General features: G+C 42.8%; 1 protein-coding gene across 1 annotated transcript in view; it reads right to left on the bottom strand.

The window, feature by feature from the left end:
- The window catches only part of LOC124002298 (interphotoreceptor matrix proteoglycan 1-like), a 40169-nt gene extending 25346 nt beyond the window's left edge, over positions 1 to 14823 (bottom strand). The window contains exons 1-2 of the mRNA XM_046309682.1: positions 14322 to 14823; positions 11189 to 11410 (exon numbers count right to left, since the gene is read on the bottom strand). The gene's annotated coding sequence lies outside the window, so the exon portion shown is untranslated. The remainder of the gene's footprint in view (positions 1 to 11188; positions 11411 to 14321) is intronic.
- Positions 14824 to 15897: the final 1074 nt, after the last annotated feature.

Raw genomic sequence — 15897 nt, 5'->3', positions numbered from 1 at the left:
TTGCTTTGGTTCCATCCAGACCCTTTCCCCACATTACCGTGTGTTAGGAATAATACATTCCCTGTAAACGGTATTTTTCTCTGCCTCGGTCGTCCTTCCCAGCACCTATGATCACATACAATTTTTTCACTCCACGGGAGATGAGATGTTGCGGGGTGTTGCGTTCCCTCCTCCAAGAGGTGTACGTAACATAATGGGGGCTCATCCGGGATTATTAAATCCACAGGACCCCGCTGCTCTGAGCTCTCTGTAATTGGTGATTGGGTGTGGTGGTAAGGTTGTGAGTTTGGGTGACTTGTTCAGTTTATGTGTGTTCAGTAGTCTGCTGTGTACAAAATGGCTGCCTCAGCCATCCTCTGTTAATCAGTAGGTGGGGTTGCCTAGAGTAGACTTTGCGCCATAGCTGACCGTTATGGTCTTCGTCCCTGAGAAAGCCCTAAAGGCTGAGCTTTTGGTGCTAGTCAGGGAGGGTTTCGTGAGACCTAATTTTCTCGTTGAAAGATGAGGAGAAGGCGGCTTCAGGAGAGGAGACGGGAAGACATAACGATGCCAAGTCGGAAGGGGTTGCTCGTACCCCCTTTACATTGTCCTGATTTGACCCTTTATCTTCTGCTTCGGTCATTCTGACAGGACCGCTAGGCTAAAGGTAAGGCTGACCCGTTTGGAAAAGGAGCTAAAGGATAAAGAGCGTGTTAGACAGCTGAAATTTGATTTAGAAATTAGGAAAATGGAAATAGAAGCCGACAAGGTGAAGATCCGACAACTGGAGCTAGACTCTGGCTCCAGTGTGACTCCACAACCTGCCCTTCATCAAGCCCACTTTGAAATGAGTAAAAATATAGCTTTAGTCCCTCCATTTCGGTTGTCGGAAGTTGATTCCTATTTCTCTGATGGAACCAAAGCAAATGTGACCGCTGCACAGAGTAGGCCACTCAAGGTTTGGCTGCTCCTGTTGTAATGTAAATTGTCTGGGAAAGCTCAGGAAGTAGTAGCCACTCTCTCCCTGGAAGACAATTTACAGTACGATATAGTTAAAACAACCGTGTTGCGGGCCTATGAGTTGGTGCCTGAAGCTTGTAGGCAGCGCTTCAGGAACCACAAAAAAAACATACTTTTGTTGGGTTTGCTAGGAACAAAGAGTCTGTTTAATCGCTGGTGTTCAGCCAGCAAAGCTAACACCTTTGCTGATATTCGGGAGTTGATGCTGTTGGAGGATTTTAAAAGCAACCTGCTTGATAGAATTGTAGTTCATTTAAATGAACAGAAAGTCACGACATTGGCTCAGGCAGAAGTGTTGGCAGATGAGTACGCTCTGACGCACAAGACTGTGTTTGGTGCACCTCGTTTTGAAGGCTGAATGATTACGTCATCAGTGCCTCGTTCAGGTCGTTTTCATCCAAAGACCCTAAGCCTTCGCACGAAATCGGTGAATGTTTTTACTGTCACCAAAAGGGTTATGTGACTGCGGACTGCCTGGTTTTGAAAAATAAACCGGAACAGTCCCTATCACCATCCCCTAAATTAAAAAGCGTGGATTTAGTCCCGTTTGTGGCTCTTCTGTTGGACCAACTTATTGATTCAGCATTTGGGAAACTGGATCCTATCTATGCTCCGTTTCCTTAACTGGAGAACAAGCTGATCAAAAGTCCATACAGATCTTACGAGACACCGGGGCGGTGCAGTCAGTAATTGTTACTGATGCTTTACCCTGGTCCCCTAAAATATTGTGGCTCGCATGTCATATTACAGGGGATAGAGACAAAAACCATACCTGTACCATTACAGTGTCACTTAGTGTCAGACTTGGTATCAGGATGTTTCCGTGTTGGTGGAGTGTCTACACTGCCAGTAAAAGGAGTCACTTTGCTACTAGGGAATGATATCGCTGGTGGTAACGTGACTCCTGTGTTAGAAGTAGTAGACAGCCCAGAAATCAAAACTGTAGATGATAAATTGGTTCAAGCATTTCCCCATGTTTTTCCTGCTTGTGTGTTATAACGAGGGCACAATCTCGCAAACTGGGAGATGTGGTGGATTTGTCTAGTTCCATTAATGAGCATATTGAGGTAGAAGACATTGCACCGAGTATGCCTTCTGCAAGGCCAACAGTTCCTACCCCCATAAAAACTAAGGCAGGGGGAAACAAAATTGTGCCCCAATTACATGACATTCTTGTGTCTGTCACCCCCGAGAAGGTGATTGAATGTCAAAAGGGAGACACCAGTCTTCGCAAATGTTTTGCTTTGGAAATTTCCATTGAGGAAATAAAACTAGGGACACCTCCTACTTTATGAAAGCAGGAGTTTTGATGCTTAAATGGACAGCTCATAACACAGTTAATGACTGGAGTGAAGTGTTTCAAGTGGTTGTTCCTACACTGTTCCGACAGCAGGTGCTGTCACTCGCTCATGACAAGGCATGGTCTGGATTTAGGGATCACGAAGACTTATAACCGAGTCCTTTTTTCTGGCCAGGTTTGAAGTCTGATGTTGTCCAATTTTTTAAAACATGTCATGTATGTCAACTCACTGGGAAAGCGAATCAAACAGTTCCTCTTCCGTCGCTCTGCCCGATTCCTGTGATGGGGGAACCGTTTGATTGAGTGATAATCGATTGTGTAGGTCCGATCCCGAAAACCAGGTCAGGTAACCAGTTTTACAACAATAATGTGCAGTGCTACTCGATACCCAGAGACTATCCCTCTCCGTACAAAAACGGCTAAGCCTATGATGAATGCACTAGTTACAGTTGAAGTCGGAAGTTTACATACACTTAGGTTGGAGTCATTAAAACTCATTTTTCAACCACTCCCCAAATTTCTTGTTAATAAACTATAGTTTTGGCAAGTCGGTTAGGACATCTACTTTGTGCATGACACAAGTGATTTTTCCACAATTGTTTACAGAGATTATTTAACTTATAATTAGCTGTATCACAATTCCAGTGGGTCAGAAGTTTACATACACTAAGTTGACTGTGCCTTTAAACAGCTTGGAAAATTCCATAAAATTATGTCATGGCTTTAGAAGCTTCTGATAGGCTATTTGACATTGAGTCAAGTGGAGGTGTATCTGTGGATGTATTTCAAGGCCTACCTTCAAACTCAGTGCCTCTATGCTTGACAACATGGGAAAATCAAAAGAAATCAGTTAAGACCTCAGAAAAAAAGTGTAGACCTCCACAAGTCTGGTTCGTCATTGGGAGCAATTTTCCAACGCCTGAAGGTACCACGTTCATCTGTACAAAAAACAGTATGCAAGTATAAACTCCATGGGCCCACTCAACCGTCATACCTTTCAGGAAGGAGATGCGTTCTGTCTCCTAGAGATGAACATACTTTGGTGCAAATCAATCCCAGAACAACAGCAAAGGACCTTGTGAAGATGCTGGAAGAAACGGGTACAAAGTAGTCCTATATTGACATAACCTGAAAGGCCGCTCAGCAAGGAAGAAGCTACTGCTCCAAAACCGCCATAAAAAAAAGCCAGACTGCGGTTTGCAACTGCACATGGGACAAAGATCGTACTTTTTGGAGAAATGTCCTCTGGTCTGATGAAACAAAAATAGAACTGTTTGACCATAATGACCATCGTTATGTTTGAAGGAGAAAGGAGGAGGCTTGCAAGCCGAAGAACACCATCCCAGTCGTGAAGCACGGGGGTGGCAGCATCATGTTGTGGTGGTGCTTTGCTGCAGGAGGGACTGGTGCACTTCACAAAATAGATGGCAAAATGTTGTGTATATATTGAAGCAACATCTCAAGACATTAGTCAGGAAGTTAAAGCTTGGTCGCAAATGGTCTTCCAAATGGACAGTGACCCCAAGCATACTTCCAAAGTTGTGGCAAAATTGCTTAAGGACAACAAAGTCAAGGTATTGCAGTGGCCTTCACAGTGGCCAAGCCCTGACCTCAATCCTATAGAAAATTTGTGGGCAGAACTGAAAAAGCATGTGCGAGCAAGGAGGCCTACAAACCTGACTCAGTTACACAAGCTCTGTCAATAGGAATGGACCAAAATTAGCCCAACTCTTTGTGGGAGGCTTGTGGAAGACTACCCGTAACATTTGACCCAAGTTTTAAACAATTTAAAAGCAATGCTACCAAATACTAATTGAGTGTATGTAAACTTCTGACCCATAGTGAATGTGATGAGAAAAATAAAAGCTGAAATATATCATTCTCTCTACTGTTATTCTGACATTTCACAGTCTTAAAATAAAGTGGTGATCCTGACTGACCTAAGACAGGGAATTTTTACTAGTATTAAATGTCAGGAAAAGTGAAAAACTGAGTTTAAATGTATTTGGCTAAGGTGTATGTAAACTTCCGACTTCAACTGTAAATTCTTCTCTACGTTTGGACTCTCTAAAGTAATCCAAACTGATCAGGGAACCAACTTTGTGTCAAAACCTTTCTCATGTGTTAAAGACGCTGTGTATTTCCCCATCAGGTCGCAAGTATTGCATGGATGCCAGTACTGATTGGGATGAGGGTGTGCCATTTGTCCTATTTGCTATCAGGGAAACAATACAAGAATCCTTTGGGTTCAGCCCTGCTGACCTTGTGTTTGGACACACCCCATGGGAGCCGCTAAAGGTTTTGAAGGCCATATCCTATCTCCTACACCCAGTAGCGCCCAAAAAACGTGTTGGATTGTGTCAGTAAGTTGCGGGAGAGACTGCACTCCGCATGTGTGTTAGCCCAAGAGTCTTTCTCCTCGTCTCAAAAAACGCATGAAATACATTATGATAAAGAGGCTGTTGGCTGTTCTCTTGCACCAGGGGATCAAGTTTTAGTTTTGTTGCCATTCCCTGGCTCATCTCTGTTGGCACGTTTTTCTGGGCCATATCTTGTGGAATAGAAACTCAGTGACACCAATTATGTGATAAAGACCCCAGATTGTAGGCCTTCTTCCCATGTGCGCCATGTTAACATGCTGAAAGCGTATTAAATGAGTGACTCTCCAGACAGCTCCTCAGGTAAGCCAGTTCTGCCCGCCCTCTCCAGTGTGGGTGTGGCTGCGGTGGTGCTGAAGCCTGGCTGGGACTTAGATAATATAATATAATAATATATGCCATTTAGCAGACGCTTTTATCCAAAGCGACTTACAGTCATGTGATAAGGAGAACGGGTTGGAGTTACGCCATACGTTACAGCAGTGTGAACGCTTATGTAATTCGATGCTGAAAAAGTCACCCTCGCAAATGGAACATTTGGATAACGATCAAACTAATGATCTTATCCTATTGATGAATATTTTTCTCAAAGTCGCACATCCATCTTGGAACATGGCGTGGATGTGGGGAACGCTGCTCCTGTACGTCAGCATCCGTACCGGGTTAACACTAAGAAAAGGGAGGTAATGAAAAGTGAAGTAGCTTATTTATTATAGAATGACATGGCAAACCCAGTAACAGCTCCTGGAGTTCCCCGTGTATTATCATTCCTAAACCTGACGGCACGTCCCGCTTATGTACGGACCTTCGTGGCGTAAATACCGTTACAAAGTCTGATTCTTTTCCTTTACCTCGCTTAGATGACTGCACATTGATAGAATTGGCTCTGCTGCTTACGTAAGTAAGTTAGATTTGCTTAAAGGTTATTGGCAGGTGCCTCTGACCTCTCGAGCTTCTGACATCTCGGCTTTCTTTACACCTGATAACTTAGTACAATATACTGTGATGCCCTTTGGAATGTGTAATGCAACTGGACTTTTCAGCACCTTGATAACATTGTGTTTCTGAATGTGCAAAATTGTACTGCTTAGCTTGTGGTGATTAATTCGTCTACTTGGTCTGATCATCTCGCCACCTTGAAAAGGGTGTTTCAGCGATTGGAGAATGCTTCTTTAACCCTCAATTTGGCATAGTGTGAGTTTGGGAAGGCTACTGTGACTTACTTAGAGAAGCAGGTGGGATGAGGTCAAGTGTGCCCAATAACTGACAAAGTGGAAGCAATTGTTGCTTTTCCTGCTCCCACGATCCGCCGCCAGTTGCGCAGATTGCTGGGGATGGTAGGGTACTATCGTACGTTCTGTAAGAGTTTTTTGATGGTAGTACCTTACATCTCTGCTTAGTCCCAAAGTACCAATTATGTGGTCCCCGGAATGTAACTATGCTTTTGAGTCCACCGACTTTGGTGGAAAGTAGGACTTTCTACTTTGTAGTGCCCTAGTGCTTGCCGCCCCCAACTTTGACAAACCTTTTTAAGTTGGAGGTAGGCGCTAGTGTAGTGGGGGTGGATGCGCTTTTCTTGCAGGGAGATGAGGGAGTGAATCAGCCCGTCAGTTTCGTCTCCCGAAAGTTCAACTCGTGTCAGTCAAAGTACTCCACCATTGAGCAAGAGACTCTGGCTTTATTGCTGGCCTTACAGTTTTTTTAAGGTATTTGTGGGCTCCAGTGCCTTGCCTGTTCTGGTCTTCACGGACCGTAATCCTTTAGTGTTTTTTTTGGCAAATGTACAATCAGGAATGCCGCCTTATGCGCTGGGCTCTGATTGTACACGGTTACAATTTATAGATTCACTATGTGAAGGGTTCGGCAAACGTGGTTGTCGAAGCTCTATCACGGGTTTAGTAACTGGGGATGCGTGTTGGTTTTTGTTGTTGAAAACTGGGAGTTTGCAAATTTGGGGTGGACGTGTTACGTTCCCCAGTTTTTGTGTGGTTGTGGGTTTGTATGTGTGTCTATTTAAGGAAAGGGCTTCCTGGATTCCTGAAGCAGCTGACTGGTCGGCCCCATCGCTGATGGGAGCTCTGACCCCTCCCTCTCGTCAGGGGATACAGCTGTTTCTTCAATTACCAACTCCTCCAGCTTGATAAAAGCCAGTGTTCCTTCCTCAAAGAGGATAGCTTCTTTTTATGTCCTGTGTTGGTTGTTGTGGCGGTCAGCAAAGTGTTTTTGATATTATTTTGTAGCCACTCCTTCAGAGTATTGGAAGGGGAATGAGTTTTAAGGCAAGAGGCCTGCAGGCATACATAACTTGTAGTTTTTCATCTTTTTATGCACACAAGGTAAGACCTGGATAGCCATTCCCTGTCTCGGTTAGCGCACCAGGTGGTGCTAAAGGTTAGAAGTGGGAAGGCAGGCAAGGTAGGAGAGGGGATTCCTTAACTTTTACTTTCTTTGCTTTGGTTCCATCCAGCCCCTTTTCCCCACATCATCATGTGTTAGGAATAATACATTCCCTGTAAACTGTATTTTTCTCTGCCTCGGTAGTCCTTCCCCGCCCCCATGATCACATACATTTTTTTCTCCATGGGAGTTGAGATGTAGCGGGGTGTTGCGTTCCCTCCTCCAAAAGGCATCCGTAACACAAGTCAAACTTCTCCCACATTGTAAAATCTCAACCATAACTTAGAAGCCCACAATTATTTACTTAAAAATCATACAATGTGATTTTTGGGGTATTGGTTTTAGATTCCGTCTCTCACAGTTGAAGTGTACTACCTATGATAAAATGTACAAACCTCTACATGCTTACTAAGTAGGAAAACATGCAAAATTGGCAGTGTATCAAATACTTGTTCTCCCCACTGTATGTGATATTTTCCTGTTCCCATTAGATCCACACCCTTAAACTCAGCAAAAAAAGAAACGTCCCTTTTTCAGGACCCTGTCTTTCAAAGATAATTCGTGAAAATTCAAATAACTTCACAGATCTTCATTGTAAAGGTTTTAAACACTGTTTCCCATGCTTGTTCAATGAATCATAAACAATTAACCTCTCTAGGCTAGGAGCGGTATTTTCACGTCTGGATGAAAAGTGTTCCCAAAGTAACTGCCTGCTCCCCAGGCCCAGAAGATAGGATATACATATCATTAGTAGATTTGGATAGAAAACACTCTGACGTTTCTAAAATTGTTTGAAGGATCTCTGTAAGTATAACAGAACTTATTTGGCAGGCGAAACCCCGAGGACAAACCATCCAGGCAAAAAAGAATTTTAGGTCACTCTCTTTTCAATAGGCTTTCTATGTGGATCTAGATTTCTAAGGCACTTGCTTGCAGTTCCTATCGCTTCCACTGGATGTCAACAGTCTTTAGAAATTGGTTGATGTTTTTCCTTTGAGAAATGAAGAAGTAGGGCTGTTCAGAACGAGGGTCGAGTCTAGTGAACTGTTATGGTTGGGGAGCACGACCTGAAAGCTCGCTCCACTTTGTTTTTATCCGCTATTGAACGCAGTTTATGCCGTCTTAAATTTGATTGATTATTTTAAAATTTAATTTAACATTTAATTTTATCAAAAGTTGTTTGAAATGTTTGTACGAAGATTACAGGTAACTTATTAGATATTTTGTAGTCATGTTGCGTGAGTTGGAACCAGTGTTTTTCTGGATCGAACTCGCCGAATAAATAGACATTTTGGAGATATAACGACGTAATTAATCGAACAAAAGGACCATTTGTGATGTTGATGGGACGGACATATTAGAGTGCCAACAGAAGAAGCTCTTCAAAGGTAAGGCATGAGGTATATCGTTATTTCTGAGTTTTGTGTCGTGCCTGGCGGGATGAAATATGATTGTCTGTGTTTGTTTGATGGGGTGCTGTCCTTAGATAATCGCATGGTTTGCTTTCGCAATAAAGCCTTTTTGAAATCTGACAACAAAAAGTTAAGCTTTATTTTGACATATTGCATGTGTATTTTCAAGAATGTTAAATATTTACAATTCTGTAGTTTGAATTTGGCGCCCTGCATATTCACTGGATGTTGGTCAGCTGGGACGGTAGCGTCCATCTAGCTGAGAGAGGTTAATGAACATGCACCTGTGGAATGGTCGTTAAGACACTAACAGCTTACAGACGGTAGGCAATTAAGGTCACAATTATGAAAACTTAGGACACTAAAGAGGCCTTTCTACTGACTCTGAATAACACCAAAAGAAAGATGCCCAGGCTCCCTGCTCATCTGTGTGAATGTGCCTTAGGCATGAGGACTGCAGATGTGGCCAATAAATTGCAATGTCCATACTGTGAGAAGCCTAAGACAACGCAACAGAGAGACTGGTTGGTCAGCTGATCGTCCTCGCAGTGGCAGACCACATGTAACAACACCTGCACAGGATCGGTACATCTGAACATCACACCTGCGGGACAGGTACAGGATGGCAACAACAACTGCCTGAGTTACACCAGGAACGCACAATCCCTACATCAGTGCTCAGACTGTCCGCAATAGGCTGAGAAAGGCTGGACTGAGGGATTGTAGGTCCTGGTTTTCACCAGACATCACAGGCAACAACGGCGCTGGACCAGACAGGACTGGCAAAAAATGCTCTTCTCTGATGAGTCTCAGTTTTTTCTCACCAAGGGTGATGGTCGGAGTCGCATTTATCGTCGAAAGAATGAGCGTTACACCGAGGCCTGTACTCTGGAGCAGGATCGATTTGGCGTTGGAGGGTCCGTCATGGTCTGGGGCGGTGTGTCACAGCATCATCGGACTGAGCTTGTTGTCATTGCAGGCAATCTCAACGCTGTGCGTTACAGGGAAGACATCCTCCTCCCTCATGTGGTACCCTTCCTGCAGGGTCATCCGCACATGAACCTTCAGCATGACAATGTTGATTTCCTGCAAGAAATTAATGTCAGTGTTCTGCCATGACCAGCGAAGAGCCCGGATCTCAATCCCATTGAGCATGTCTGGGACCTGTTGGAGGGTGAGGGCTAGGGCCATTTCCCCCCAGAAATGTCCGGGAACTTGCAGGTGCCTTGGTGGAAGAGTGGGGTAACATCTCACAGCAAGAACTGGCAAATCTGGTGCAGTCCATGAGGAGGAGATGCACTGCAGTACTTAACCTCTCTGGGATATGTGGGACGAGTCCCAACTGGCCAAAAGCCAGAGAAAATGCAGAGCGCCAAATTCAAATAAATTACTATAAAAATCTAACTTTCATGAAATCACACATGTAAGATACCAAATTAAAGCTACACGTGTTGTGAATCCAGCCAACATGTCACATTTCAAAAAGGCATTTCTGGGAAAGCAAACGATGCTATTATCTGAGGATAGCACCTCCGTAAACAAAGAGAGAGAAGCATATTTCTACCCTGCAGGCGCGACACAAAACTCAGAAATAAAAATATAAATCATGCCTTACTTCTGACGAGCTTCTTCTGTTGGCACTGCATTATGTTCCATAAACATCACAAATGGTCCTTTTGTTTGATTAATTCCGTCGATATATATCCAAAATATCCATTTATTTGCCGCATTTGATCCAGAAAAACACTGGTTCCAAATTGCGCAACGTGACTACAAAATATCTCAAAAGTTACATGTAAACTTTCCCAAAACATTTCAAACTACTTTTGTAATATAACTTTAGGTATTTTTAAAAGTAAATAATCAATAAAATTGAAGACTGGATGATCTGTGTTCAACACAGGAGGAAAACAAAGTGTAGATAGAATATATAGAAATAAACTGACGCTACCTTTCTGGTCACATGCCTCTAACAAACAGTACACTTGAAGTGACCCTCGTTTTGAACAGGGCTACTTCTTCATTACACAAAGTAAAAACCTCAACCAATTTCTAAAGACTGGTGACATCCAGTGGAAGCGGTAGGAACTGCATGAAGGTCCCTTAGAAATCAGGATTCCCAATGAAAACCCATTGAAAAGAGAGTGACCTCAAAAAAAAATTAAATTAAAATTAAAAGGTTTTTCCTCTGGGTTTCACCTGCTACATAAGTTATGTTATACTCACAGACATGATTCAAACAGTTTTAGAATCTGAGTGTTTTCTATCCAAATCTACTAATAATATGCACATCTTATCTTCTGGGGATGAGTAGCAGGCAGTTGAATTTGGGCATGCATTTCATCCGTATGTTAATGCAGCTGGTGGCCACACCATATACTGACTGTTACTTTTGATTTTGACCCCCCCCTTTGTTCAGGGACATGTTATTCCATTTCAGTTAGTTACATGTCTGTAGAACTTGTTCAGTTTGTCTCAGTTGTTGACTCTTATGTTTATACAAATAGTTACACATGTATAGGTTTGCTGAAAATAAATTCAGTTGACAGTGAAAGGACTTTTCCTTTTTGCTGAGTTTATATGCCATTTAGCAGACACTTTTATCCAAAGTGACAGTACTGGGAGTGCATACATTTTTAGCACATGTGATCCCAGCAGGAATTGAACCCACAACCTTTGCGCCGCTAGCACCATGCCCTTACCTCTAAGTTTGTAGTAGGCCCGATGGTTGGAGATGACCTCCTTCATCTTCTCTTGAGGACATATTTTAACCCCTGTGGTGAAGAACGTCGACCTCTTTGTCCGTTGCCTGTCCAGGTCCTTTATCATTTTGACATTGGTGGTGTGTTTGACTGGTCTTAGACTCTCTAGGAAGTGTTTGTATTTAACATCTCGGATTCCAAACAAGTCTTGGACCTGTAGGTCTGCAAAAGACACATTAGAAATGGTTATCTTTAGCATCCCTCTTTGGCCAAATATGCCTAAATATAGTGTAGCCTAGCGGTTAGAGTGTTGTGCCGATAACCAAAAGGTCGCTGGATCGAATACCTAAGCCGAGAAGGTGAAAAATCTGTCTGTGCCCTTGAGCAAGGCACTTAACCCAAATTGTCTCGAGGGGCGCCGCACTACTATGGCTTACCCTGTAAAACAACACATTTCACTGCACGTAGCCGTGTATGTAACAATAAAACCTTTTTTGTCGTTTGCTATGTTTGTCTGGTTAAATATAGGTTAAAAAAAACATGATGTATGCTGGTTTCTTTCCCAAACAGTATCTCAGGTCTAACCTGAACTGACTATATTATGTAAAATGGTAGCTACTTAAAATACTTTACTGTACCTAATGGCTACTGAACAGTGTTTTAAGTGGACAACTGTCCCTATCTGTCACTGGATATAAATAGACACTAAAGTGGCAAGGTGAAGTATCTGAGGATACTAAGTCTAATTTTGAAAGCACAATGGAACTAGCTGATGTTGCGTTATACAGAGCATCTTCAAAGGGAGTCAAGAGCCAGTGTTTTATTGAAAGTCATCAATGCTCAAGATTTGTTTTGAATGACATCATATCCTTGTACAGTGACTCAACACAAAGCTATAGCTCAGTGGTTCTTTGTGAATGACATAGTTTGACAATAACAGGTTAGACCACCTTAACTGTAACAATTATGACTGACCAATGTTATTTCAGAGTCCATCAGATCGTTGCCGTATTAGACATATCCCCAATTGCTGAAATGCTATATATGACCTAGCTGGCTTTACTCTATTCAGGAAACACAAGATCTCCACTTCCCCCGTTTCACAGTCTCATCCGTCGCAGCAGGTAGTGCCAATGTGTTATGAAAGAAAATTAGGCCAGCGAATACAGTCACACCATTCAAAGACAGGCTTTGTTAAAGGGGAAGTGCAGTAAATAATGGATTTTCCTGTGTTTTATATATATTTTTCAATTACGTTGGAATAATAGTGTATTATGAACTGTTTGAAAAGACCGCCAAAAACGTCAGCTAGTTTTACAGGCATGGGGTTTTGGCCTGCCTGGCGACATCACCAGGCGGTATAAGTTAATAGACCAATAACAGTAATAGCCAGTAATAGCTTGTTTTCAGGTTACATATTCCTCCCAGTTGGCTCATCCAATCTGGTCCCTCATTCAGACCACTCTCAGACAGTCCCAGCTAAATTCTTGCTTGAGAAATTGCTTTTTGCTAAGAAGTATTTTTGTTAATTTTTTGGTACTTAATTGTGTCCCAGAATGATTTGATTTTTAGATAAAAAAAACAGTTGCATTTGACCTTTAAAGACATTAAGTCCCATGCGCAATGAGTTCCTAACAGAGGCTAGGGGCTTCATCTGATCTGCCTGCCATGTCTCGGAATTAGGCAGTAGAGGCCACAAAGAAATCAGTGTAAACGATATAAACACTTATACTTTGACCTCAGGGAGGTGGCCAAAATGTGCCTTGTTTGAGAGATTACCATGTATAAGCCCAGTAGAAGAGTTGGTCGGTAGACAGACACTGCTAATCCACTGCAATGGCAAGGCTGTTTGAAATGGTAATTCCCAAAACTAGTTTGTTTAGTCACAACATTATAGTTTGTGTCTCTCACTGTCCAGTATCCAGATATCCAGTTCCCATTGTCACAGAAACATTGGGTTAATTGAAGTGTGATATCATACACATACCAACCGTAATAAGGATCCATGTTTATTTTGATCAAAGGTGCCGCCGGTCCCAATTTGGCCCGTTACAGAGAGATTTATGACAAGAATGTGATCCATTGTTTGTCTCAAGGTGGGACAATGCCCAATGCCAAGGTGGGACAATGCCCAATGCCCCCCCCACCACCACCACAACCACCCAAACACTCAACCCCAACTGGACACTAATAAACTTCAACGTTCAAATGCAAGGTTCAGAATGGAGACCATTAGCCGCAAAACCCAGACTTATTGTCCAATTAGGGAACATTTTGAAAAACAAATAAGACACAATGTGAAATGTGCTCAGTGAGGAATGAGTATTCTGAAATGCACATAGGCTAGCATGAGGGCTTGCAGGGGAAATGTCCCCTAATGCGGAGCACCACAGTGAGGGCCTCACAGAACAGAGCTACAAGGCAGAAAAGATTAGTGTCCAGAGCCACTGAGAACAGAATGCCTTTGTTTCTTTTGGGATAATGAACGGACCAAAGACGCAATCCAGCCAAAATCTGGACCCAACAGAAGTCGGTTAATAGAAATGTTTTGTAGAATTTTAGTTAATGTGTCCATAGGGATCAACTAGCTCAAAGTAACCAATAGTGACTTGTATAGTATGGCCTAACAGTTTTCCCTCCAGGTTTATTACATTTGATAAGAATGTATATTCAAATCAATGCTAAAAAAAACACATGGATTCAAGTTTGACAGGTAGGATGAGCTGATGCTGTATTTGCTGGCTAAAGCAGCTGTAAATGCTGTTGCCCTTGATTGAGTGTAGGTCGAAGTCAAGTGGCTCACACTGCTCTCTGTGGAAGTCCTCCTACGCAATGCAGCACGAAGGTCAAAAACTTTATCAAAATACACTTTGCTTTCAAGTTGGTTCCATTCAGTTTCCTCAGTAAGAATAAACATTTAATGAGAGATTTGCAAATAGTCAATTTGTCAAAATTGCCATACCATCACAATGGTTCTGCCTTCTGATCTGACCCATCAAGAATGTACTGTATTCAAATATGCACACTATATCTCCATCATTGTGAAAGAACACAACTGTATTTTCACTTCAATTACACTGTGAGACAGGAAACAAAACAACAAGCCAGACAGGTCCCTGGAGTGAGAGCTTACCTTTGATTCGAGGGGCTGCAAGGGTAAAGAGAAATAGGGTGAGGAACAGTCCCGTTCTCAAATGCATGATGGAATAGTTTAGGTCCTTTCAGAGCCAAAAAGTTTTCATTTGGAAACAAAAGGAAATTCTCTGAAAACCTTTATCTCGAGTCCATGACGAAAAATGTATTGTCACTGTTGACAAAGTCTCTAGGCTCTAGAGCCAAAAGAGGGGTTGTTCACTATTGTCTTGGCTCCAGTTAGGTTTTAGCAGATGGAGTTAGAATCCTGGAGTTAGAATCCTGGTTTGATCGTTGAGGCAGTCAATGATCCCTGCAGACCTGGACGAAGGATTGAAAAAGGTGCCAAGGTGAGAGGGCTTGGAAAGGAACTCCAAGTTACTCCACTGTCGGTATAAGTGTGACAATGGTGACGACATTCAAAAAGCAAGCTCCATTTCGGAAATAATCTGTTTACCTTCTGCTCGCTCAGCGTAATCCCTCCCTGGCCACGTGGTGGTGGCCTAGCCTCATCCTGTTAGGGCCCTTATGGAGCCTCATCTGTCAGTCAGTCAGCAGGGCCCATCGACTTACGGCCCTATAGTGGCCAGTCAGTGTCCCTGTCACCCTGATCCTCAGTCTCTCAGCTCCCAGACCAGGCTAGATTTTCTGTGTCGTTCACACAATGCTCACTCTGTTCAGGCTAGCTCAGACCAGATCCTCCTCGATGTGCCAAATTTACAGGCTGCCAAGCAAGGCTGCTGAGCTGTAGGATATATTTCTTTTTAAGGAACCCAGGCTGGCTTTAAACGTACTCTTGAAAGTGGTAATACTAGAATGCACAAGATCCAATTTCGAAATTGGGTAGTGCATCATCAGTTCCTCTTGTCATGTTAGTCATTGCATACCTTTTAAAATTCCAAATCAACTAGCCCATGTCAGCTGTTTTTTATTTAGGTTATTTATCCCATAGATTTTGTTGTACTTTTTTAGTCACTCAAATATCACGAGTACACGTTAGATATGGCAAAATGTATAGAATTGCAAGAACATTTGCCCTTGACAAAATGTGTAGAATTGCAGGAAATCCCAATGATGGAAGGGGGCCCCGTGTGAAAAAGTTTGCGAACCCCTGGTCTACTGGACATCCACCTCCCAGACTGACACAATGTGCTTTATCCTTGCTCTGGGTAGGTGGCAGAGCTGCTCTGTTATTGTTGCGTCCTCCTCCCTCCTGTTAATGGGCTGGTGTGGACCTGAACCCTGAACTGTACTGTGGTGGTTTCCACTCAGCTCCCCAAGCCGACAAGAGGATTACCAGCCCTAGCCTGTTATAAAAATGTTACTGCCGTAAATAAGCCTCTTCTGGACAAATCCATCCTGGGGAACACTGAACTTTGACCGTGAGGCACTTTCGACTACTTGTGTTGCTTTTTAACTGTCAATAAGCCAATATTATATTAACCAATATTACAGCTACAAGACATTTTATAGAAGCTTCACATAATATTATTTACTTTTTTGTCAGGATATGCTTTGGGAAATTGCTACCAAAATGCAATTTCACAGATCTTACACACGTACAGTGGGGCAAAAAA

This window comes from Oncorhynchus gorbuscha, linkage group LG17 (assembly GCF_021184085.1).
Source record: "Oncorhynchus gorbuscha isolate QuinsamMale2020 ecotype Even-year linkage group LG17, OgorEven_v1.0, whole genome shotgun sequence".
Taxonomy (NCBI): Eukaryota; Metazoa; Chordata; class Actinopteri; order Salmoniformes; family Salmonidae; genus Oncorhynchus; species Oncorhynchus gorbuscha.
The sequence above is the reverse complement of the archived record's forward strand: the minus strand, read 5'-3'. Positions and strand labels throughout refer to the sequence as shown.